This window comes from Gossypium raimondii, chromosome 8 (assembly GCF_025698545.1).
Source record: "Gossypium raimondii isolate GPD5lz chromosome 8, ASM2569854v1, whole genome shotgun sequence".
Taxonomy (NCBI): domain Eukaryota; kingdom Viridiplantae; phylum Streptophyta; class Magnoliopsida; order Malvales; family Malvaceae; genus Gossypium; species Gossypium raimondii.
The window spans coordinates 25,209,975-25,235,128 of NC_068572.1; the positions used below are offsets into that span (position 1 = coordinate 25,209,975).

Here is a 25,154-nt window from a genome sequence, read left to right on the forward strand (position 1 = left end):
TAATACCACCTTAATAACACTCCGTAAATATTTATAAAAAATATTTATAGCTCAATTTATAGAAATGAGGTCCCGATACCTCATTTTCTAAAACCAATTGACCTTATGGTCATACCACTTAAACTTAATAAATCACTGATATAACATACTTTATCAAATCAAAAACCTTTTTAAAACCATGTATGACTCGTAAATATTATTATTTAATATTTACAAACTGGCTCGTCGGATATGGTGGCCCCGAAACCATTGTTTCCAACACCACTGAACAACGGGTTGTTACAACTTGGTAAGGCTCATTGTGGTCTACTACGAAGCTTAGTAGCTAACTGACCCATATGGTTCTCCATATTCTTCAATGTTGTTGTTTGCCTTTGGATCATTGCTGCTTGGCTTTGGATCAAGGCATCATTTTCCCCATGTATGCCTTCAACAAGTCCTCCAAAATGTTCGATGAATAAGCTTGGGGTGGTTTTGGGGCTTGTTGGTTAAACCCTTGGGTTTGGTTGGGTCTATGATGTATTTGATTGTTGTTCGGTCCATTTCCTTAGTTACTTCAAGAAAAGTTTGAATGGTTCCACCATGAAGGATTGTAGAAGTTGTGCTGCGGTTCTTGTCCACTTCTATTTTAATATTGGTTCCTTAAGTAATAAACTAATTCAGGATTTGAAGGGAAATTCTTGAAAGAATGACCATCCCCATAGCGTACATAAGAAATAACATCATACTAACTTGGTGATTGAGCTACAAAATTATGTAAACCATTAGTGGTAAACTATTTTAACATAAAGGAAATAGAATATACCTAAGCAGAGAGTGAAGTTAGTGTGTCAACTTCATGCACTCTGGCTACATGTCTTCCTGAAACTGCTCGATTCATTGGCCATTGGTAGTTATTGCTTGCAATCCTTTCAATGATCTTGTAAGCCTCATTATAAGACTTAAATAAAATCACACCATTCACAGAAGCATCCACCATTAATCTTGTATGTGGGTTGAGACCATTATAAAACGTTTCTAATTGGATACAATGAGGAATCCCATGTTGACGACATTTACGAAGTAATTCCTTCAATCTTTCCAATGCCCCATACAAAGATTCATCATCCATTTCTTGGAAAGTTGTTATCTCATTACGTAACTTTGCGGTCTTACTTGGTGGAAAGTATTTTACCAAAAACCTTTCTGCTAATTCATTCTAATTAGATATTGAACTTGGTGGTAATGAATTCAGCCATGCTCGTGCTCGATCTCACAACAAGTATGAAAATAGTTTAAACCTCAGTGCGTCTTCAATCGCACCAGCTAACTCAAATGGATCACTACGTCTATAAATAATCGAAGGTGTAAGTGTGGATCTTCTGTGTGCATACCCCTGAACTAGCCCACCATTTGGAGCATTTGAAACATCACTGGTTTCAACTCGAATTGGGGTGCCTCAATATCTGACCTTCTAATTCCCGAATTTAACTCATTGAAGAGTGGCTCAGCATATTGCCTGATGGCATGATCCCTATCATAAACAATAAGGATTGGGTTGTGCACTTGATTGACTCCATTACCTTGTCTATTGTTCTAATTTCCATGGTCTATCTCGACTTGTCTTTGAACAGATCTCTCATGTCTTTTTTATCTAAAAGTCCACTCTATTTCAGGGTCAACAGGTAATAGATCAATGATTCAATCTATGCTCATAAAACACCTGATAAATAAATCATAAATAAAGAATAAAGAATAAAGAATAAATTAGTAGAGCTAGAAATAAAACAAAATAAGAAAAAAAATGTAAAAAAAAATTCACAAAGACTGTGTAATACCCTAACCCGAATCTATCACCAGAACAGGGTTATGGAGTATGACAAAAGTTTACAATTTAAACAAACAGAAAAATTCAAACATTTCATAACATATAGCATTCATGTCAAAAACCAATCATAATCATGCGTACAGTTCCTAATACGAGCCGTCGAGGCCCAAAATACACTTTACAAACAAATCGGGACTAAATTGGAAACTCAAAAAATATTTCGAAAGCATTTAAAATTTTCAAAGCTGCAAGGGTCAGAAGGTCGTGTGACTCACACAGCCAAGAGACACGCCCGTGTCTTAGGCCGTGTGTGCATTCTAAATAGGGACACACGGCAGTATGCCAGCCTGTGTCCATACCCGTGTAACTCACTGACTTGTGCCACACGACCAAGCCACTCGTCCGTGTGCTAGGCCGTGTAAGCATACTAACTTGCACTCTATAAAAGATACAGGGGACACATGGCCGTGTCACAGGGCCATGTCTCACACACTGTTGAGACACACGCCCGTGTCTCTGCCAGCGTGGAACAAAATAGACCATTTTACAAGCCACATTTCTCACCCAACTTGGCATCCATTTACACTCAACATTTTGCATATACACAAGTCATAATTAGGCATTCAAAACAAGTCAAAATCAAGCCTTAAACATGTAAATTCATCACATACAACCAATCTACCCTTAGGCACCTAAAATGACAATATGCAAACGTGTAAACCATGTATTCGAATTTACCTAAGTGACCAAAATACATATAATAATTGTACCAAAACCTATCATGTAGGTCACTTATCAAACTCACCCATTTGGTACCCAAAATACCAATTATAGCTAACATCAATTTATCTATAAGTTTTCCATAACAAAGCACTATATCACACTAAGGTATATAACATATATTATATGCATATTAAAGCCACATTTTACTTTTCATCATTCTACCATATCAAACACACATCAAATATGATAAGGTCACATATATATACACATCAAAATATACCAAACACAAGCCATATAAGTGACTAATCTAAACAAAACACTTATATGCCAACATTGGCAAAATTAACCTATACATGCCATTATAACTGAAATTAAATAACCGAAAGTACTAAAAGAGCGATGGATAGTGTGATATAGCTCTAACAAGCTTCCAATCCAAACGAGCTTTCGAATAACTATAAAACACAAAAAATAACACAGAGTAAGCATTTAAGCTTAGTAAGTTCGTATAACATAGAATTAACTTACCATTTAGTCACATTTAAGGTAAGCATACAAAGCATATCCAAACTCAATTTGGCCAAAAGCCTAAAATATCCTCATCAACCATGTTAGTCATGTAGTTCATATCAATATCAAGAAACATGAATGTGCTCAATAATAATAAAACTTCTATGTACGTATAATTTCTGCATCATATATCTATATATCATGTACAAACCATTTTCATATATCTCATCTAAATACCTGTGGCAGTTTGTATTGAACTCATGCAATCTCGTAATAGAACAATGCCCATTGAACCATTTAGGATATCGTTGGATATGTAGGTAGTACACACGAGGTGTATTGAACTGTAATTCGTCAATTCATGTACATGTATGCTCATACGAGCTGTAAACGATAAGCTCCTCCGATCTAAATAAAAGTAAGCTAATCCGAGTTGAATAAAAGTAAGCTCATATGAGCTAAATAACGGTAAGATCATAAGAGCTGAAATCGGTAACCCTAATGACATGCCATTTGTATCCTACAAATTCTTAATGCACAAACGGGGCTCAGTAATCGTTGTACATCGTCGGATATGCGATTGGTATTTATATATGATGATTACACACTTCACAAACATATAACTCAATTTAAAACATATAAATGTACAATTTAATTACACGAACTTACCTCGATGAGTGTACGTAGATACGAAGGCGACTAATCCGAGATTTTCTTTTTGCCACGATCTAACTCCATACGAGGTCTAACCAGATCTATACTAATGAATTTAACTCAATTCAATATAATTCACATTCAATTTAGTCCAACACAAATTTTTGGCAAAATTACCATTTTACCCTATACTTTTAATTCTTTACAATTGAGTCCCTATCTCATAAAAATGGAAATTTGCAAAATTTCATTACAACCCATCATAGCTGAATTATATACATGCTTATAACAACCCACATTTTTTACAAATTCATAATTTTACCACACAATTTATCACATTTTCAATTTAATCCTTAATTGATAATTTCATCAAAATTCCTTTACAAACGTTGTTTATCTAACAAAACCCATTCATTTTATACCATTAAACTTCAAAACCCTAACATGTTCATCAATAGAAAAACTAAAATACTTTAATAGTTTCACAAATTAGTGCCCAGGCTAGCTAGATTAAGCTACAACGATCCTGGAAACATAGAAGTTATCAAAAATGGGACAAACCACATACCTAATTAATGGAAACAAGCTTGTCGAACCCTAAAGAGCAAAAAATGGCTTTCTTCCTTCAATATTTAGTTGGAAAAAAAAGATAGATAAAGATGAGAGCAAATTTGGTTTTATTTATTTTATCATTTATTACTTATTTACAAAATTAACCTTAATTAACTTTAAAAATTACACTAATGCCAAGTCATGTACATCCACTATCACATTTAATAGTCTAATTACCATATAAGAACCTCCGCTTTAAAATTCTATAGCTATTATAACACAACTTTTGCACTTTACGAGATTTAGTCCTTTATATCATATTGAGCATGTAAGCAGTAAAATTTCTTAATGAAATTTTTATATGGTATTTTGATCACGCAATAGAGCATAAAATAATAAAATAATTTTTTCGAATTTCAATTTGTGGTCCCGAAACTACTGTTTTGATTTCACTGAAAATGAGTTGTTACAAAGTGATTAAGGCAACAGTCCCCGACAACGGAGCCAAAAACTTATAACGCAGTTTGTGCAAGTGTACACATTCGTTCAAGTAATAAGTAAGTAAAATGAGTTATTATCTCCACAGGGACTATATAAGCTTAACCAATTTAATTTCAAAATTTATAATTAACAATTTGATGTAAAAATTCAATAAATATTGATGATTAAATTTAATTGAATGCAAATAGTGATCCTTAATGCAATTTAATCTAGATGCAATTTAACTAAATGTACGAATGAAGGCTTTAGAAACAAAAACAATCAACTTTAAATGGGCTAGGATAATTATATTAATCAATTCATTTTACTTTATCATGCTTAATAATGTTCGGAAATACTTCCATGGCAACTCGATCTTTCATGAGTTTGGAAACCAAATTAAGTCCTTTTGGAGTCTTTTACCTAGTTAAATATGCATTTTACTTATCATATTAGCTAAGGGTTTCTTAGCATTAATGTAAGGTCAGAAGTACATTTACGTTTGCAACAGTTTAATTACATAACCCAAAAACTATACAAGGCAATAGAGCTAACTTAAGATAATACGAACCTCAACTTAGTTGGGTTTAAGGATCTAAATTAAACATTGCATGTAACAGCCCGATTCTGGGCCTAGTCGGAATAGTGGTTTCGGGACCACAAATCCGACAAGGGAAAATATGGTTATTATTATATTTTTATGGTCTACAATTTCACGGAAAATTTTTGTAAAAATTTCGTTCGAAAATTTCGACGTTTAGCGATCAATTTAGTCAAAAGGACTAAATTGTAAATAGTCAAAAGTTGAGTTCTACATCTTAGAGGTGTCTAATTGTTATGAAATTTTAAATTGGAGATCTTTATGTGGTAATTAGACCATTAGTTAGTTGATGGACAAAAATAGACATAAGAAATGGGTGAAATAGATTTTTTTTAAATGGGGGCATTTTAGTCATTTGGTTATTAAATAGATTTAAATGGGAAAAAGATGGCAAAATATGCTCATCTTCTTCATGGTGAACGAAATCAGCAAGGAGGAAGCCATATTTAGGGTTTTTAAGCTTTCAAGCTCCATAATCAAGAAAGACGTGAAGAGTATATCAAACGGGGAAAAGAAAAGATAGTGGAGTAAAGTGCAAAATTACGATATTTTGCACCGAGGTAAGTAAACACGTGACTTAATGTATTATTTTGATATTATTTGATATATGTTTAGATTTATTTGGAATTAAAATAAATGTTTGGCAATATCCTAAAAATGTTGTTAAATTGGGAAAGGTGATAAAGGGTTGCAATATATGGTTTATGGGTTGAACACTCGGAATAAGCCGGAGTATGTTGTATATAAAAGGGGTTGTTGTGTGTTGATTCCCGATTCATGGGTGGTGCTATGTGTGATCCACCATATCTTTGAAATGTGAAAGGGGGTTGCTATGTGCTGATTCCCCCGAGGGGTTGCTAAGTGCTGATTCCCCGATTTCATTGGTGGTGCTAAGTGCGATATTCACCATATTTTTGAAATGAAAAGGGGGTTGCTATGTGCTGATCCCCCGAGGGGTTGCTAAGTGCTGATTCCCCGATTCAGTGGTGGTGCTAAGTGCGGGATCCACCAATAACGGTTAACATTCCGAGTGTTCAACGAAAAAGTATGGAAGGTGAATATTGCCATATGGTGGAAAATTTTATGGGGTAAATATTGAGTTGAATACTGAATCGACCCATGTATGAGATGGGAGAAAATATCAAAAACGCGAAAGGAACGATTTAATTATAAACTGTGTTGAACAACAGCAATTGGGTAACTTTGAAAAAAAATCACCATAAATGGTGGAAAATGAATGGGAAGCTGAATAATATATGAAATTGAAGTTGAATGTATCTATTCTCATATGAAAGAAATAGAATAAGCAAAAGAGTTGTATTTTTGGAGATATCTGAATTTTACTGAAACAGGGCTGGATTGATTTCGAGATCCCCTGGTCTAACTTTCGAAAATTACCAAAAATTGTAAAAAAATAATTATGGCATGAAATTTATATCCTTCGAATCCTTATTGAGTCTATTTTTATTAGAAACAAGCGAAACCATTTTTCAAATTTTGTACAGAGAGTTAAGTGAATTTTAGTGAGGAAGGGTCAGAACCGTTGGGCAGTGAAACAGGGGAAGGTTTAATGAATAAACTGTACTAATTGGCCGGGTCAAAAATTCTAAAATTTTTATGGTGAAATGGTATATGAGTCTAGTTTCAGGGAAAATTTATGGAACTCAATTTGGATCCCTGTAGCTCCAGCTAAAAATAAATTAGCGACTATGATGCAGAAAAACAGCTTGCTGGAAATTGCCTAAACAATAAAGTTATTCATGAATAAGTTTATATTTTGGTGTAGTTATGGGAGTAATTACTTATTTATCATGTGTTTACTTACTAAGCTATATGCTTACTCAATTTTATTTTTCTCTTGATTATAGTGACTTCCAACAACTCGGAAATTGGAACGAAGTCAGACAATCATCTACACTATCCTTCACATTTGGGGTATTTTACTACTAGTGTTCCGAAATTTTATGGCATGTATAGACAATTTATGTAATGTGGGATCATCATGTAAATATATGTTATGGTTCCCTTTTAAATGTAGTGTTTATTAATAGTTAATCTGTATGTGTGTTTATACAAATGAAATTGGTTGGTATATTGGAATGTGTTCTAAATTTGCAGGAGGTTTAAGCAAAAATAAGTAGGAATGCTGTCGAAATTTTTTAAAAATTTAGTAATACCTCATACTCTGTTCCGGTAAGGAATACGGGTAAGGGGTGTTACATTTTAGTGGTATCAGAGCTACGGTTTAGTCGGTTCTCGGACCAAGAAAATACGTGTGGAAGTCAGTCTATACATGCCATAAAATTATTGTGATAGTGTGATGATTTCTGACAATTTAAAATTTTGTTTTATATAGTAAATGGATCCTGATCGAGGTGTGGCAGATGATGTTGAAAATGTAACGCACGGCTCTCGTGCAAGTGACCGCAGAGAAGAGAGTAGACATGAGACACATGGACGGGATGAGGCTCGGAAGCCTTCCTCCGGATGATGAGTGATTGGTATCTGAGAATATGTCCGTAAATCCGAATGTTCCTCCTCCTCCACCCTCCTATTCCTCAACCGGTCCCGTAGCTCCACGGAGTGCCAATTAGTGAGATCAAGTAAGCCACTGTTGATAGAATTGAAAGCATGGGGCTGAAGATTTGAGGGCCAATGTTGATGATGATCCGGAAAAAGCCGAGTTTTGGCTTGAAAATACTATTCGGGTATTTGATGAATTATCTTGCACACCTGAAGAATGTTTGAAATGTGCTGTGTCTTTATTGAAGGATTCGGCATACCGTTGGTGGAAAACATTGATATCGGTGGTTCCAAAAGAAAGAGTTACTTGGGACTTCTTTCAGGAAGAATTTAGAAAGAAATACGTAAGCCAACGATTTATTGATCAAAAGCGCAAAGAGTTTCTCGGGTTGAAACAGGGCGAATGTCGATGAGAGAATATGAGCGGGAGTTTGTTCGGCTTAGTAAATATGCCGAGAATGTGTGCCTCGGAGGCTATTATGTGTAAAAGATTTGAAGAGGGCTAAATGAAGACATCAGATTGCATGTTGGGATTTTAGAGTTAAAAGAATTTGTGGTGTTAGTTGATCGGGCTGTAAAGTCAAGAACCGAGTAGAGAAAGAGAAGGCGAGATGGAATCTCGAGATGTAAGGAAGAGGACAATGGGCGAACATTTCAATCTCATCCAAGAAGTTTGGGATGGATCCACGACCAACCGGTTCGATTGGGTATTCACGCAGAGACCGAGGGAGGTCGTATTCTAGAGCTACAACTCGAGCTACCTCTGTAGAAAGTGTGGGCAATGTAGGAAACACCGGCACGAATGTCAACAAGGTGGCAAAGCGACATATTGGTGAGTGTTGGGGATTTAAACGAGCTTGTTTGGTGTGGTTCCCAAGAGCATTATGTAAGAGATTGCCACGAGAGAAGAGAGGAAGAAAATTTGCCAAGAGTGGATCGGGTGATATTGTTAGTAGAGGGAGACCGCAGAAATGTGGGAAGCAAAGTCGATGGTAAAAGTGTGATGAAAGATGCAGTTGGAGGATCAGAAATTAGAGCGCCTGCCAGGACTTATGCCATACGTGCTCGAGAGGATGCCTCATCTCCCGATGTGATTACTGGTACATTTTCTTTTCATGATATTGATGTTATTGCTTTGATTGATCCCGGCTCTACTCATTCATATGTATGCATGAAATTGGTATCTAGTAAGAAATTGCCTGTTGAAAACACTGAATATGTAGTTAAAGTATCAAATCCTTTAGGCAAATATGTCTTAGTTGATAAGATTTGCAAGAATTGTCCCCTGATGATTCAAGGTCACTGTTTCCTGGCTAATTTGATGTTGTTACCATTTGATGAGTTCGATGTTATTTTGGGGATGGATTGGTTGATACTGCATGATGCCAAGGTGAATTGTAGATAGAAAATTCTTGAATTAAAGTGTGAAAATGGTGAAATTCTCCGGATTGAAACAGAGGAGCGAATAAGTTGCCTATGGTGATTTCGCACATGTCTGCCCAGAAATACTTGAGAAAGGGATGTGAAGTTTATCTTGCTTATGTGTTGAATACTGATATAACTGGGTCAAAGCTTAAATCAGTGCCGGTAGTCTGTGAATTTCGAGATGTATTTCGAGAGGAATTGCATGGGTTACCTCCGATTAGAGAAGTTGAGTTTTCTATTGATCATTACACATCGCACCGATTTCTATTGCACCGTGTCGAATGGCTCCGATGAGTTGAAGGAATTAAAAGCTCGATTACAAGAGTTGATGATAAAGGATTTGTGAGACCGAGTTTTTCTCCTTGGGGTGCCCCGTGTTATTTGTGAAAAGAAGGACGGCTCTATGAGACTTTGTATTGACTATCGTCACTCAATAAGGTGACCATAAAGAACAAGTATCCTTTGCCAAGAATTGATGATTTGTTTGATCAATTAAAAGGGCACATGATGTTCTCCAAGATCGATCCGAGGTCCGGTTACTATCGGTTGAGAGTTAAAGAGTCGATGTGTCGAAACCGCTTTTAGAACGAGGTATGGACACTATGAATTTCGTAATGCCTTTTGGGTTGACTAATGCTCCACTATTTTATGGACTTGATGAACCGAATTTTTCGGCTGTACTTAGACAAGTTCGTGGTGGTGTTCATAGATGATATTTTAATCTATTCTCGGGATGAATCGGAACATGCAGAACATTTGAGAACTGTGTTGCAGATTCTGAGAGAAAAGAAATTGTATGCTAAATTCAAAGAAAAGTGAGTTTTGGCTTCGTGAGGTTGGATTCTTGGGACATATAGTTTCAAGTGAAGGTATTCGGGTTGATCCAAGCAAAATTTCAGCAATTGTTGATTGGGAGCCACCAAAGAATGTGACTGAAGTTAGAAGCTTTCTGGGCTTAGCTGGGTATTACAGACGATTTGTCAAGGGATTCTCGATGATTGCTTCTCCTATGACTAAGTTATGCGGAAGAATGTCAAGTTTGAATGGACCGATAAATGTCAACGAGTTTTGAAAAGTTGAAGGCATTATTGGTCGAGGCGCCAGTGTTGGTGCAACTTTGAGTCCGGAAGGAGTTTGTAATTTCTGATGATGCATCGTTGAATGGCCTTGGGTGTGTGTTAATGCAAGAGGGCAAAGTAATAGCTTATGCTTCGAGACAGTTGAAACCGCATGAGAAGAATTATCCGACGCATGATTTAGAATTGGCTGCCATTGTTTTTGCTTTAAAAATTTGGCGTCATTATTTGTATGGTGAAAAGTGCCGAATCTTCACTGATCATAAGAGTTTGAAATATTTGATGAGTCAAAAAGACTTGAATTTGCGGCAACGAAGATGGCTCGAGCTAATCAAAGACTATGAGCTAGTGATTGATTATCACCCCGGGAAAGCTAATGTGGTTGTTGATGCCTTGAGTAGAAAATCTTTATTTGCTTTGAGAGCTATGGGTACGATGTTAACTTTATCTGATGATGGCTCAATGTTGGTTGAATTGAGAGCTAGACCGTTATTTCTTCAGCAAATTCGGGAATCTCAAAAGAATGACAGTAAATTGCAAGCCAAGAGAGCTCGATGTGAAGCGGTGTTGACTCAGATTTTCAAATTGGTTCGGATGATTGGTGATGTTCGGGACGAAATATGTGTACCGAGAAATGATGAGCTAATTCGGACTATTTTAGGTGAGGCACACAGTGGTGGTTTATCATCCATCCGGTAGTGTGAAAATGTACAATGATTTGAAGAAGTTGTATTGGTGGTAGGGCATGAAAAGGATATCTCGAAATTTGTAACAAAGTGTTTAATCATCAACAAGTGAAGGTGAGCATCAAGTGCCATCGGGTTTACTTCAACCGATAACGATTCCGAATGGAAGTGGGACAAGATATCACGATGGATTTCGTGATGAGATTGCTTTAACTCCAAAGAAGAAAGATGCTATTTGGGTAATTGTGGATAGATTGACAAAGTCACCCATTTTATTCCGATACGCATTGATTATTCACTTGACGAGTTGGCGGAATTATATGTTCTTTGAAATAGTGAGATTACATGGGGTGCCTAAATCTATTATATCGGATATAGATCCGAGATTTACTTGAGGTTTTGGATAAAGTTACGGAAGCTTTGGGTGCGAAATTGAATTTCGATCTTGCATTTCATCCGCAAACTGACGGGCAATCAAAAAGGGTGATTCAAGTTCTTGAAGACATGCTCCGGTGTTGTATTTTAGAAATGAAGGACAGTTGGGAGAAATATCTACCACTGGTTGAATTTGCTTATAATAATAGTTATCAGTCAAGTATACAAATGGCACCGTATGAAGCATTATATGGGCGTAAATGTAGAACCCCTTTATATTGGACTGAACTCGGTGAGAATCGGATTCATGGAGTCGACCTGGTGAAAGAAACTGAAGAAAAGGTGAAAATAATCCGTGATTGCCTAAAAGCTGCCTCAGATCGGCAAAAGTCGTATGCGAATTTAAAGAGAAAAGAAATTTAGTTTCAAGTGGGTGATAAAGTGTTCTTGAAAGTATCCCCATGGAAGAAGATTCTGAGATTTGGTTGTAAAGGCAAACTAAGTCCACGTTTTATTGGACCATATGAAGTTACCGAGAGAGTTGGCCCTATAGCATATCGGTTAACTTTACCGCCAGAGTTGGAAAAGATACATAATGTATTTCATGTGTCGATGTTGCGACGTTATCGTTCGGATCCTTCACATATAGTTTCTCCTACAGAGATTGAGGTTCGACCAGATATGACTTATGAGGAAGAACCCATAAAAATTTTGGCTCGGGAGGTCAAACAGTTAAGAAATAAAAGTGTAGCCTTAGTGAAAGTGTTGTGGCAAAAACATGGAATGGAAGAGGCTACGTGGGAACCGGAGGAAATTATGAGGAAACAGACCCAAACCTCTTTTCCCTAAGATTTTCGGGACGAAAATCCCTAAGGGGAGAGTTGTATGACGGATTCTAGGCCTAGTCGGAATAGTGGTTTCGGGACCACAAATCCGACGAGGAAAATATGGTTATTATTATATTTTATGGTCTACAATTTCACGGAAAATTTTTGTAAAAATTTCGTTCGAAAATTTCGACGTTTGGGCACTCAATTTAGTCAAAAGGACTAAATTGTAAATAGTCAAAAGTTGAGTTCTACATCTTAGAGGTGTCTAATTGTTATGAAATTTTAAATTGGAGGTCTTTATGTGGTAATTAGACCATTAGTTAGTTGATGGACAAAAATAGACATAAGAAATGGGTGAAATAGATTTTTTTAAATGGGGCATTTTAGTCATTTGGTTATTAAATAGATTTAAATGGGAAAAAGATGGCAAAATATGCTCATCTTCTTAATGGTGAACGAAATCAGCAAGGAGGAAGCCATATTTAGGGTTTTAAGCTTTCAAGCTCCATAATCAAGAAAGACGTGAAGAGTATATCAAGCGGGAAAAGAAAAGATAGTGGAGTAAAGTGCAAAATTACGATATTTTGCACCGAGGTAAGTAAACACGTGACTTAATGTATTATTTTGATATTATTTGATATATGTTTAGATTTATTTGGAATTAAAATAAATGTTTGGCAATATCCTAAAAATGTTGTTAAATTGGGAAAGGTGATAAAGGGTTGCAATATATGGTTTATGGGTTGAACACTCGGAATAAGCGGAGTATGTTGTATATAAAAGGGGTTCTTGTGTCTTGATTCCCGATTCATGGGTGGTGCTATGTCGTGATCCACCATATCTTTGAAATGTGAAAGGGGTTGCTATGTCTGATTCCCAGGGGTTGCTAAGTCTTGATTCCCGATTTCATTGGTGGTGCTAAGTGCGATATCCACCATATTTTTGAAATGAAAAGGGGTTGCTATGTCTGATTCCCGAGGGTTGCTAAGTCTTGATTCCCGATTCATGGTGGTGCTAAGTCGGGATCCACCAATAACGGTTAACATTCAGTGTTCAACGAAAAAGTATGGAAGGTGAATATTGCCATATGGTGGAAAATTTTATGGGGTAAATATTGAGTTGAATCTTGAATCGACCCATGTATGAGATGGGAGAAAATATCAAAAAGCATAAAGGAACGATTTAATTATAAACTGTGTTGAACAACAGCAATTGGGTAACTTTGAAAAAAAAATCACCATAAATGGTGGAAAATGAATGGGAAGCTGAATAATATATGAAATTGAAGTTGAATGTATCTATTCTCATATGAAAGAAATAGAATAAGCAAAAGAGTTGTATTTTTGGAGATATCTGAATTTTACTGAAACAGGGCTGGATTGATTTCGAGATCCCCTGGTCTAACTTTGGAAAATTACTAAAAATTGTAAAAAAATAATTATGGCATGAAATTTATATCCCTGGAATCCTTATTGAGTCTATTTTTATTAGAAACAAGCGAAACCATTTTTAAAATTTTGTACAGAGAGTTAAGTGAATTTTAGTGAGGAAGGGTCAGAACCGTTAGGCAGTGAAACAGGGGAAGGTTTAATGAATAAACTGTACTAATTGGCCGGGTCAAAAATTCTAAAATTTTTATGGTGAAATGGTATATGAGTCTAGTTTCAGGGAAAATTTACGGAACTCAATTTGGAGCCCAGTAGCTCTAGCTAAAAATAAATTAGCGACTATGACGCAGAAAAACAGCTTGCTGGAAATTGCCTAAACAATAAAGTTATTCATGAATAAGTTTATATTTTGGTGTAGTTATGGGAGTAATTACTTATTTATCATGTGTTTACTTACTAAGCTATATGCTTACTCAATTTTATTTTCTCTTGATTATAGTGACTTCCAACAACTCGGAAATTGGAACGAAGTCAGACAATCATCTACACTATCCTTCACATTTGGGGTATTTTACTACTAGTGTTCAAATTTTATGGCATGTATAGACAATTTATGTAATGTGGGATCATCATGTAAATATATGTTATGGTTCCCTTTTAAATGTAGTGTTTATTAATAGTTAATCTATATGTGTGTTTATACAAATGAAATTGGTTGGTATATTGGAATGTGTTCTAAATTTGCGGAGGTTTAAGCAAAATAAGTAGGAATCTTTGTCGAAATTTTTAAAAATTTAGTAATACCTCATACTCTGTTCCGGTAAGGAATACGGGTAAGGGGTGTTACATTGTACTTTTCAATTATGTGCCTACTAGTCATCGTCTGGTTAGGATCACTCAGCTAATTTGATTGCAGCCAATCATGTATGAATGAAATGTATCATGATATTAATTGAAATCATGATTAAATAAGACCTACACATGTTAAATATGAACAAAATAGATCTTACTGAATTAACATAATCATCCTAGCGAATAGGATTTAAAACTTTATAGTTGATGTCAAAAACAATAAACTCAAATCAAACATGATTAAAATAAATAAAAGGAGGAAAGTGTAAACTCTATTCAGTTCAGCAGCCTTTTGGATCTACTATGACTGACTCAGTTCAGCAGCCTTTCGCATCTATTCTAATTGAGGCGCTCCTCTATTCTTTTTGATGCTTCATTTGCTAAGTGTTTAATAGGTAGTCAGCTAAAGAGTGCTTCTAATAAAGCTTTTGATACTAAATAATGGAGGAGGATTGGACGACTATGCAAGGGAAGAAGAGAAAAATAATTTAGATGAAACTGTGAAGGTGAGAGAGGAATGTTGAGGGATGAGGGATGAATGAGAGATGGCAAGGTATTTAAAAGTGAAGTTAAGGGTTTGAGTTTACTAAAAATAGGCTTAAATTTCCTTCTTTCCCTCTCTCATGCAGCTGACCATGCTTCAAGGAATAAGGGATGACCAAGCCTTCTCCATTTGAATTTCAAATTCAAGCGAAAAATAGCTATAGAGTCGACGATTTCAACAAAGAAGTTGTTGGGCTAAATTTTGATTATTTTCCAACTGTAAGCTTCAATTAATTATCCCAAAACATATTTTGGATAGCCAGATTTAAGTTCTGAATTTGGGCTTTTAGTTCCCCTTGTTGGATGATTCTTTAGTCCATAAACTTAGCAGACATGTCCATCTTTCAACACCTTCTTTATTCGATCAAGTAGTCAACATCATGCCCCAAATTACCTGGTCTTGCCATCCACATAGATAACTTGTACATGTACATATTTTATTTATTTAAATCATGTCTCTAATGGACCTCCTACACAGTGAAAAATACATACATTAATAATTTAACATGAATTACTATAAAATATTCATGTCTAGAATTACTAGTTAAGTAAAATTCACTTATTTCAATAATAACTACTCAAGATAAACACATTTATTAAGTAAAATGGTGGTAAAATTATATAGAATAACCCTATATAATTTTGAGTTTACAGACCTCTCATCATTGATGATAGCTCTAGGAGTTTCGAACCTTGTGAACACATGTTTATGCAAAAACATCATCATTAGTTTGGCATTGTTCGTCGAATATACCTTGGCCTCAATCCACTTAGACATATAATTTACTACTATTAGTATTTCCATGTTACCATAAGAAGGAGGAAAAGGACCAAGAAAGTCAATACCTCAAACATCAAATAATTCTATCTCAATAATGTTTGTTCGTGGAATCTCTTTTTTCTTGGATATGTTTCCACTCCTCTAGCATCGATCACAATTCTTCATCTAGGCATACACATCTTTGAACAGAGTTGGCGAAAAAAATTCTACTTGTAAAGCTTTAGCCATAGTACGTGATCCTCCAAAGTGCTCCCCACTTGGATTTGTATGAAAATGATATAAAATTTCATGTGCCTCCTTTTCTTCCACACATCTCCTGATCATTTCATCTCTGTATTGTTTGACCAAGTATGGATCCTCACAAAAATATTATTTCACATCACGGAGAAAATTTTTCCTTTGTTGATACGTCTTTTCAAGCGCCATCAAACCACAAGCTAAATAGTTGGACACATCAGCAAACCAATGTATGTTTTGGATGTGATATACCTTACATTGTGCTCATCTGGAAATGTCTCTTGAATGGGTAGAAAAGGAGAAGTTCCTTCTTGCGGCTCCAATCTGGATAAGTGATTCGCTACTTGATTTTCTACCCTTTTTCAATCTTGAATTTCTAGATCAAAATCTTAAAGTAGAAGTACCTATCAGATCAATCTTGGCTTAGCATCTTTCTCGACAAGAAAGTATTTAATTGTTGAATGATTTGTATAGATATTCAGTTTGATACCTACAAGATAAGATCAAAACTTGTCAAAAGCAAATACAATAACAAGTAACTCTTTTTCTACTACCATGTAATTCAGTTGAGCTCCCATTAGTGTTCGACTTGTGTAGTAGTTGGGATGAAAAACTTTATTCTTTCATTGCCCCACTACAGCTCCTACCACAAAGTCACTTGCCTCACCAGTGTGACAATAATTGGTGTCGAAACCAACCGATTCTTCAAATCATTAAAATCTTTTGAGCATTTTTCATCAAATTTAAATGGTTTGTCCTTCTCCAATAATTTTCATAAGGATTTAGCAATTTTGGAGAAGTCTTTGATGAATATTTGATAGAATCTGACCTATCACAAAAAGCTCTTAAAACCCTTTATAGATGTTGGAGGTGGGAGCTTCTTAATGACATCTACCGTTACATTATCTACCTTGATCTCTTGTGTCATTATTCGATGCCCCAAAACAATACCTTTTCGTACCATGAAGTGGCACTTTTCCTAGTTGAGCACAAGGTTTGTTTCTTTGCACCCTCAGTACTTTGGCTAGATTTGCTAGGCAATCATTGTAAGTGTCTCTGAACACTGAAAAATTATCCATATAAACTTCCAAAAACTTTTCCACCATGTCATTAAAAATTGCCATCATACATCTTTGAAATATAGTAGGAGCATTACATAAACCAAAAGGCATACCTCTAAAGGCAAATGTACCGTACAAGCATGTGAATGTTGTTTAGTGTTGATCTTTTAATGCTACCATGATTTTGTTGTACCTTGAGTATCCATATAGAAAGTAGTAATTGTCTTGCTCTTTGAGTCTATCAAGTATTTGATCCAAGAATGGCAAAGTACAGTGGTCTTTCCGAGTCACCTTGTTCAATTTCTGGTAATCTATGCAAATTTTCAAACCTGTAACTATTTTGGTTACTACTAGCTCATTATTTTAGTTCTCCACAATCGCAATGCCTCCTTTCTTTGGCACGCACTGGACTGGACTTACCCACGAACTATCTGAGATGGGGTAAATTATACTAGTATCTAATTACTTGATAATTTATTTTTTCACCACATCCTCCATAATGGGGTTTAGTATCCAATATCCATTAATCATTCTTTTTTTCCATTTTCTAAGACAATTTTGTGCATGCATACAGATGGACTAATATTATGGATATCGAATATGGTCCATCCAATAGCCTTCTTAAAATGTTTTAGCACCACAATGAGTTTCTCTTCTTGCCCTTTAGTTAGCTTAACTGAAATAATCACATGCAAAGTAGAGGCGTCACCTAAATAAACATATTCTATGTGTGAAGGAAGTAACTTAATTTCTAATTTAGGTGGCTCCTAGATTGACTCTTTTGGTTGAACATAATCTCGATTCTCTAATTCAAAAGATTCAAAGCGGGATTGAGGAACAAATGCCCTTGAGTTAGCTTCAAGCAAAGCTAAATATTCTTCCCTTTCCTCATCACTTGGGGAGTCTGACATTAAGACTCATTCTAATGGGTCCTTAGTAGAATTGAGTTCCCAACCTGCGACAAATTCCTCTAACTCAGTCACTATAGAACACAAATCAATTGCGTCACGAAATCACATAAATTTAAAAACAATAAACATTACCTGGTTGTCCTAAATACGTATGGTAAGCTTGCCGTTCTTCACATCAATTAAAGTCTTTTCGGTTGCCAAGAAAGGCCTTCCCAAGATGATTGGCTCTTTCTTGTCTACTTCGAAATCTAGAACAACGAAGTCAGCAGGAAAATTTAATACCAATACATCTTCAAGTTTTCCTTCTGGATGTGCTAAGGATAAATCTGCTAACTAAAGCATAACTGTAGTTGGTCAAACTTCCCCTATTCCCAATTTTTGAAACACATACATGGGCATCAAGTTGATGCTTACCCCTGAGTCAAACAATGCCTTACGATAATAAGTTGCTCTGATATTGCAGGGTATGGTAAAACATACTGGATCTATCAATTTTTTGGGTAGCTTATCTTGCAGGAATACATTACACTCCTTTTTCAAAGCTTCTGTCTCAAATTCTACAAGTCTCCGTTTCTTGAACAAGATATCCTTCAAGACTTGGACATAGTTTGGCATCTGCTCAAGAGCTTCTACCAATGGAATGTTGATGTGAAGTTGCTTGAGTACGTCTAGAAACTTTTTAAACTAGACTTCATGTTTCTGCTTCTGAAGTATTTTAGGGTAAGGTGGTGGATGATTCTTTACTTGCACTAGAGAATTTCTCTGTTGCAGCACTTCTGCATTTAACGAAGATGTTAGTTTATTAGATTTGACTAGGTTAGAAGTTTCCTTATCAGAATTTACAGATTATGGTTCTAGTGAAGCTTGATTTACAACACTTGGTTGAATTTTCGCTTTATCTCGAGTGTCAGCTAGCTTCTCTTAAACTTCAAAAGTGTGGGGCTTTATCGTCTTTCTGCTCCTTAGAGTCGATGTTTTACAATGCACTTTCCCCAAATTTTTTTGATTTTCCGTATCATTAGGCAAAGCACCTTGTGGTCGGTCCTAAGTTTAGTAGCAAGTTCACCCACTTGATTCTCCAAACTCCTTAAAGTGGCGTCATTCTTTGCCATATATGACTTCAATAGGCTGTCTAGACTGTTAGAATGTTCTTCTTGTGGTGGTTTCTGAACTTTTTCAGTAAATCCAGGTGGTAGGGTCGGAATGGGTTACACATAGGTGATACTAGGTCCAGCCCTTTAGCTACTCTAGGAAATATTTGGGTGGTGTCACCAAGGTAGGTTATAAAAATTGGATTGCAATTCCTCCCACCTTGGTTACGGTTCTGGTTACCCATGTAATAAATGAATTATGGGTTTGATGGGTAATCTTTGAACAAGTGCACTTCCCCACAATAAACAAGGTTATATTCTCAAATTGATTGGGTGGATGAGCTGCAACATTATTATACCCATTAGTCGTAAAATTTTTAAGCATTAAGGATATCCAAGATACCCGAGCTTAAGTGAAGTGAGGGCGTCCACTTTATGTACTCCTGTGACTCATCTTGAAGTCGCCCAATTGGCTAGCAATTTGTAATTGTTGCTGACAATTTTTTGGATGATTTCATAAGCTTCATTATATGACTTATAAAGGAGAGGACCATTAGCAAAAGCGTCTACAACCATCCTCGTGTAAGCATTGAGACCATTATAGAATGTCGCTAGTTGGATGCAATGTCAGATTCTGTGATGAGGGCATTTTCATAGAAATTCTTTAAATATTTCACACGCTTCATACAATGACTTGTCATTCATCTGTTGGAAGGTAGTGATCTCATTCTGCAACTTAGCATTCTTGCTGGGTACGAAATATTTCATAAGGAAGCATTCTACTAACTCTTGCTATGTGGTAAAGGAATCTGGTGCCAATGAGTTCTATAAGGCTCAAGCTCTATCCCTTAGTGAATATGGGAACAACATTAATCTTATTGGATCTTTGGGTACTCTTGCTAACTTGAAGGAATCCCTAATCTCCATAAACAATTTGAGGTGAAGGTAAGGATCTTCAATAGGCATTCCACTGAACTAGCCCACTCTCTAAAGCATTTGGAACATGAATGGCTATAGCTTGAATTGTTTGTTGGGAACACCGGTACACCCCATGGCACAACGAAAAAATTATTCTGGTGATCCATAACCAAGCATCCATGTACGAAGAATGAATCAGACTGAAATAGGGTTGCACATGTACCTTCTTTAGTGAAAAGATTGAAAGGATGTTTTTGATTCAATGTCTATCCCAAGCCACAATGAAAACGTCTCGGCCTCTACGTAGTGCATCCTATAAAAAAAGAACAACCACTTTCTATTGAACTTTTCAAAGAGAATTAAAAACGGTTGCTAAACCTTTTAAATTATTAAGGTGGTAACCTTAACATCGTAAGAGATTATCATTCTCTTATCCTCTTTGATATCACATATTAAAAAGAAAATCCAAGATTATTCCCTTACTAATAAAGAAGACAAACGGAAAGTTAGAAAAATAAATTATATCCTTTCGAAAAGAATATAGGATTATTCGCTTATTAATTGAGAAGGCAAATGTAAAGTTAGAAAAGAAATTATTTTCTTTCAAAAGAATATTAATTTTTATATACATTATATTTTGATCGAAATTAATTAATATAACTGTTTATATTAATAAATTCGATAAAATATATCCAAGTAATATTTTGTATGAATCAAATTCATATATTAATTATATTATTTCCAAAAGAATATTAATTTTCATATCTTTTATATTTTGACTGAAATTAATTAATATAACTATTTTTATTAATAAATTCGATAAAATATATACAATTAATATTTTGTATGAATCAAATTAATATATTAATGATATCTATGTTCTCTATTTGTGTACAAAAAGTTTTTGCATATAATGTGTTTAATGTTTAAATATCAAATTAATTTAATTCAAAAATTAATTTAATTTATGTGACAACTAAATACAATACAAAATGTATTTGGATTCTGTTTGTTTCAGCTATAGGGTGTGACCTTGTAGGTTATTGTAACGTTGGTAGTCATACTAGAACATTTCTAACATTACAAACAATGAGTGGCATCTAGCAATGCATCATTGGCACCCAAGTTAGAAGAAGTCGTGATTCGACATAACCTTTCTGTGATAATCTTTTCATGTATTATATCCATTTATCCGTAATATTTAGACTGAACGCAAGTCATGGAATAGTCACACTTGTATAGTCCAATCTCATATCTCTTGATTTTCTCAGAAGATTACAATAAAAAAATATATGTGTGATATATCATATTAACTTATTCAAGCATGGTCATGCATTTCTAGTCTCACTCCATCAAGAGGCCTAAGATATTGCTCCCATTATGTAGGAGGGATAAATCCTATCTTGATCAACCATATCCCACTTCATGGATTGTGGTATATCCAACCTTAGTCTTTATAGTACAACATGTTACAATAGACGTTTTGTCTATACCAAAATATACGACTCACGATGTTGTGACAATGATGATCTCAAGTCTGAGGATCATATACATAGTTATCACTATCAGTAATATTTTGACTATTACATAATAATCCAAGAAACATACTCATAACGAGTAAGTCCAATAGGTTGTTCTCTAACACATACTCATCTATTGATTATGACATCCCTATGTCAATGACAATTTTTTGTCATCAATGAACTACACATTAATCTTAATGCATAAATATTGTCCTAGCCCACAATAATACTTGACTAATGATATGTTTAAGAATAATCATATTTTCTTAGGACTTTATTACTATTCAGTTTATTTATATACACAGAAAAAGAAACTAAAATAATAATGGTAATGCCTTATATTAATAAAGAAGGTAAACCGAGTATGTGATTACAATCATATCATGACTGGTCTTAGGTATACTCTAACAATCTCCCACTAGCACTAAGACCAGTCAATCATATATCTAATACCGAGTGACTTAGTGTGAAGGTCGTGCTTATGCTATGTCAGAGGCTTTGTCAATGGATCAACGATGTTGTCATATGTTTGTACTCTGTATATTTCCACATCTCCTCGATAAATGATTTCTCGAAAGAGATAAAAGCACCGAAGTATATGTTTGGATAGTTGGAACGACGAAAATGTGCAAGTGTACAAAATCGCAACAAGTAATAAATTGACAAGTAAATGTTGAGTTATCGTACCCACAAGGACTGTAAAAAGGAATATTTATGAAATTAATGTTAAATCACTTTGGCGGTGAAAAATATTATGGTTTAAAGATGATTAAAAACTAAGGGTTAAAAAGTAAGTAAAAAAATTAAAAATAAAAAGGTTCTAATGCATGATTTCAAATAAGTTTTAATCAAGATGATATAATTGTGTTGGATTAATTACATTCCTTTAACTTAGAATTATTAAACTTATGTTTATACTGCTATGAACAAATTCACGGCAAATCGGTAATTTGCTAACTACTACTTATACATACTTATTAAATTAATCAATCTCTTGAACATTTTCCAATGTCAATCCAAGCGATTAATCAATCTTCACAAGCACATAAAAGATCAAGTGAGGTAACAGAGTATTTCTACCTTGAAACAGTTTAATCACAATAATCTTGCAAGTTATGCAAGGCATATGTATCGCCAAATACAATGCTAAATTAACTTCAGCTACCTTAGAAGAATAAACATGCACTGATTAAGTATTGTGTCGATTAATTACAATATCAATACGATTTAATAATTAATTCATTAGTTATCTAACAATTAATATTTCACGAATAACTTAGGCATGATTTTACTTAATCAAGCATCTTAGCGAGGCTTATAACAGCACAAACACAATTTCAATAATTCAAGTAGGAAAAATATAATCAACCCAACACGGATTAAATTCAAGCTAGATTGACTAAAATAACCATTTCAATAGATTAATATTCATAAACATGTTTGTCAAAACAACAACGAAATTTAAAGAGATAGGGAACAAGAAGCAAATCCAGTGTTTCTTCGTAGCTTGACTGGTTTCTCCGTTCTTCGTTCTCCATTGTCCTTGGCTATCAAGGTGGCTTATAAACACTTTAATTGCTGCTCAAAAATGGCTGATGAGGACTTCTTTCCCAAGAGAAGAAATCGACACTTGAACAAAAGGGAAAATGTGAAGGAAAAGTTGAGAGAAAGTAAGAGAGGAGAAGAGAGAATGAGAGTGTGAGGGATGAGTTGAATAATTAGGAAGGGGTGGCTTTTATAGCTGATTGTGGCTGTTAAAAATACCAAATTTCATCTGCCAAAGAGACCCCCTTGGCCAGCCACCCACATGGCAAAGTTGAGAGATTCAACTTTGCTAAAAATAGCCTGGGGCAAATCCATAAAACCACATTTTTTGGAGGGGTTTGAATGCAAGGTTGAAAGTTCTTCAAGGGATTCTTTGCAAGCTTATTTAGTCAGCTAAAATGCTGATTTGGTTCAGCGTATAGACGTTTCTAGGCAGCCCAATTGGTGGCTAGTTTGGTTCACAAGATTGGGTTCAACCAATGCGGTTCAACTAGACCCTTTTTTTCCATAATAAATTAATAATAATTTATTTAGCCCAAATTAAATTGGGAATAAATTAAAATTAATTATATTATGAATTAACACAAATTTTTGGACCGTCTTAGGCTGGAAATAAATTTTCCTCGATGCTTCAAATTGCTTCTCGGTTTTATTCTTCGAGCATTGTCTGCTGAGCCAATTTTCGCCCTTTGTGCGAATCTATCAAAAATAGTCAAAATTAATCAAAATTAACTATAAAATTAATTAAAATTCATCAAGTTCATATTTTTAACATAATTTAATTATATTATAATATTTAATTATTTTTCGACAAGAATTTAACCAAAATAACATGATTTTAAGTTCAAAAGTGCATGTAAAAACACATAAATTTTCGTGTTTCCACACCCCAAACTTAATTCATTGCTCGTTCCGAGTAATGCACAAATTTCAAAAGAAGTTTCTCAGAAACACTTTTTGAAAAACTCCTTCAGAACAACATTCTTCTCAAAATCATGAAATCAATATACTTATGCTCAAAAACAAGAAATTTGATAATTATGCTACTCAAGTATATATATCATTCAAATTAATCTCAACAATTACTACAATAGAAAAATTAGACTAAATGTTTCTTAATAAAGACATGTTAATCCCTACTAATTTGATTTTAATCCCTTATTCAAAATTAAACTGCAATCATTGAGCTTAACTGATGTCTTCATATGTTGAACAAAGCAATTTCTCTCCACTAATGTAGGTAACACTGGAACTTTGAATCAATAGGTCTTTAACAAGGTTGTAACGTGGCTAGGCTTAGGGGTGGGTAAAAGATAGATAATTTTAGGTTTAAAAAAACCCTAGGCTCAACTTGTATCAGACCTTTCGAAATAATTACCTTCAATACATCAACTTTTCTTTCCTTTTCACATGCTCTTTAGTGCAATTTACTTCAAGTACATATGATCTCTCTCTTTTCGAGTATTTTACTGCATGTACTACAATTTTTACAGCATTTCATACTTCTTTGCAACTCCCCCAAACTTATTTTCAAAGAATACTCTGAAAAGTACCAAGTCTAGTGTTTGGGACATTTTTAAGATAATTAAAAAAAGTGATGGCTAACTTTGTAAGGGTTCAAATAAAATTTGGCCATAAAGTCTAAAAGTTGCGCTTGAAAGGATAAAAATTTCATCATGGTTGGCTTGAAAGGCTCAACGGTCCAAACAACAGTTGCCTAAATAATTTTCAACATTCCATGCTTCCTAGGATCTCGCCTCAAGAAACTACTAAGTCAATTCTAAAGACTTAAACTTTCATGCATGCCTAACTTTCCTAAAGAACTAAAATTTTATGGTATGATTTCCATGCTTTATTAGAAATACATTTCATGTCATTATGAAGCTAACATAACAATTTATTGAAATAATCAAACTTTAGTCATACTTAAATTTAGCATACTTAACAAAATTCAAATTTATTGAACAAAAATATATCATATTCATAATTAAAAGAAAAATTTTATTCTGAGTGGAAATAATTTCAATTTTTGGTCCCCCAACTTAAAATGAACAATGTTTTC

The 25,154-nt window shown here is 34.7% G+C and overlaps 2 non-coding genes across 2 annotated transcripts; both read left to right on the plus strand.

Annotated features, from left to right (window-relative positions):
- The first annotated feature begins 1,037 nt into the window (after positions 1–1,037).
- Positions 1,038–1,145, plus strand: LOC128032303 (small nucleolar RNA R71). The gene has a single exon (XR_008188430.1). It is a non-coding gene; the product is annotated as a small nucleolar RNA R71 (small nucleolar RNA).
- An 18,592-nt stretch (positions 1,146–19,737) lies between these two features.
- On the plus strand, positions 19,738–19,843 carry LOC128032257 (small nucleolar RNA R71). Its single transcript, XR_008188385.1, has one exon. It is a non-coding gene; the product is annotated as a small nucleolar RNA R71 (small nucleolar RNA).
- Positions 19,844–25,154: the final 5,311 nt, after the last annotated feature.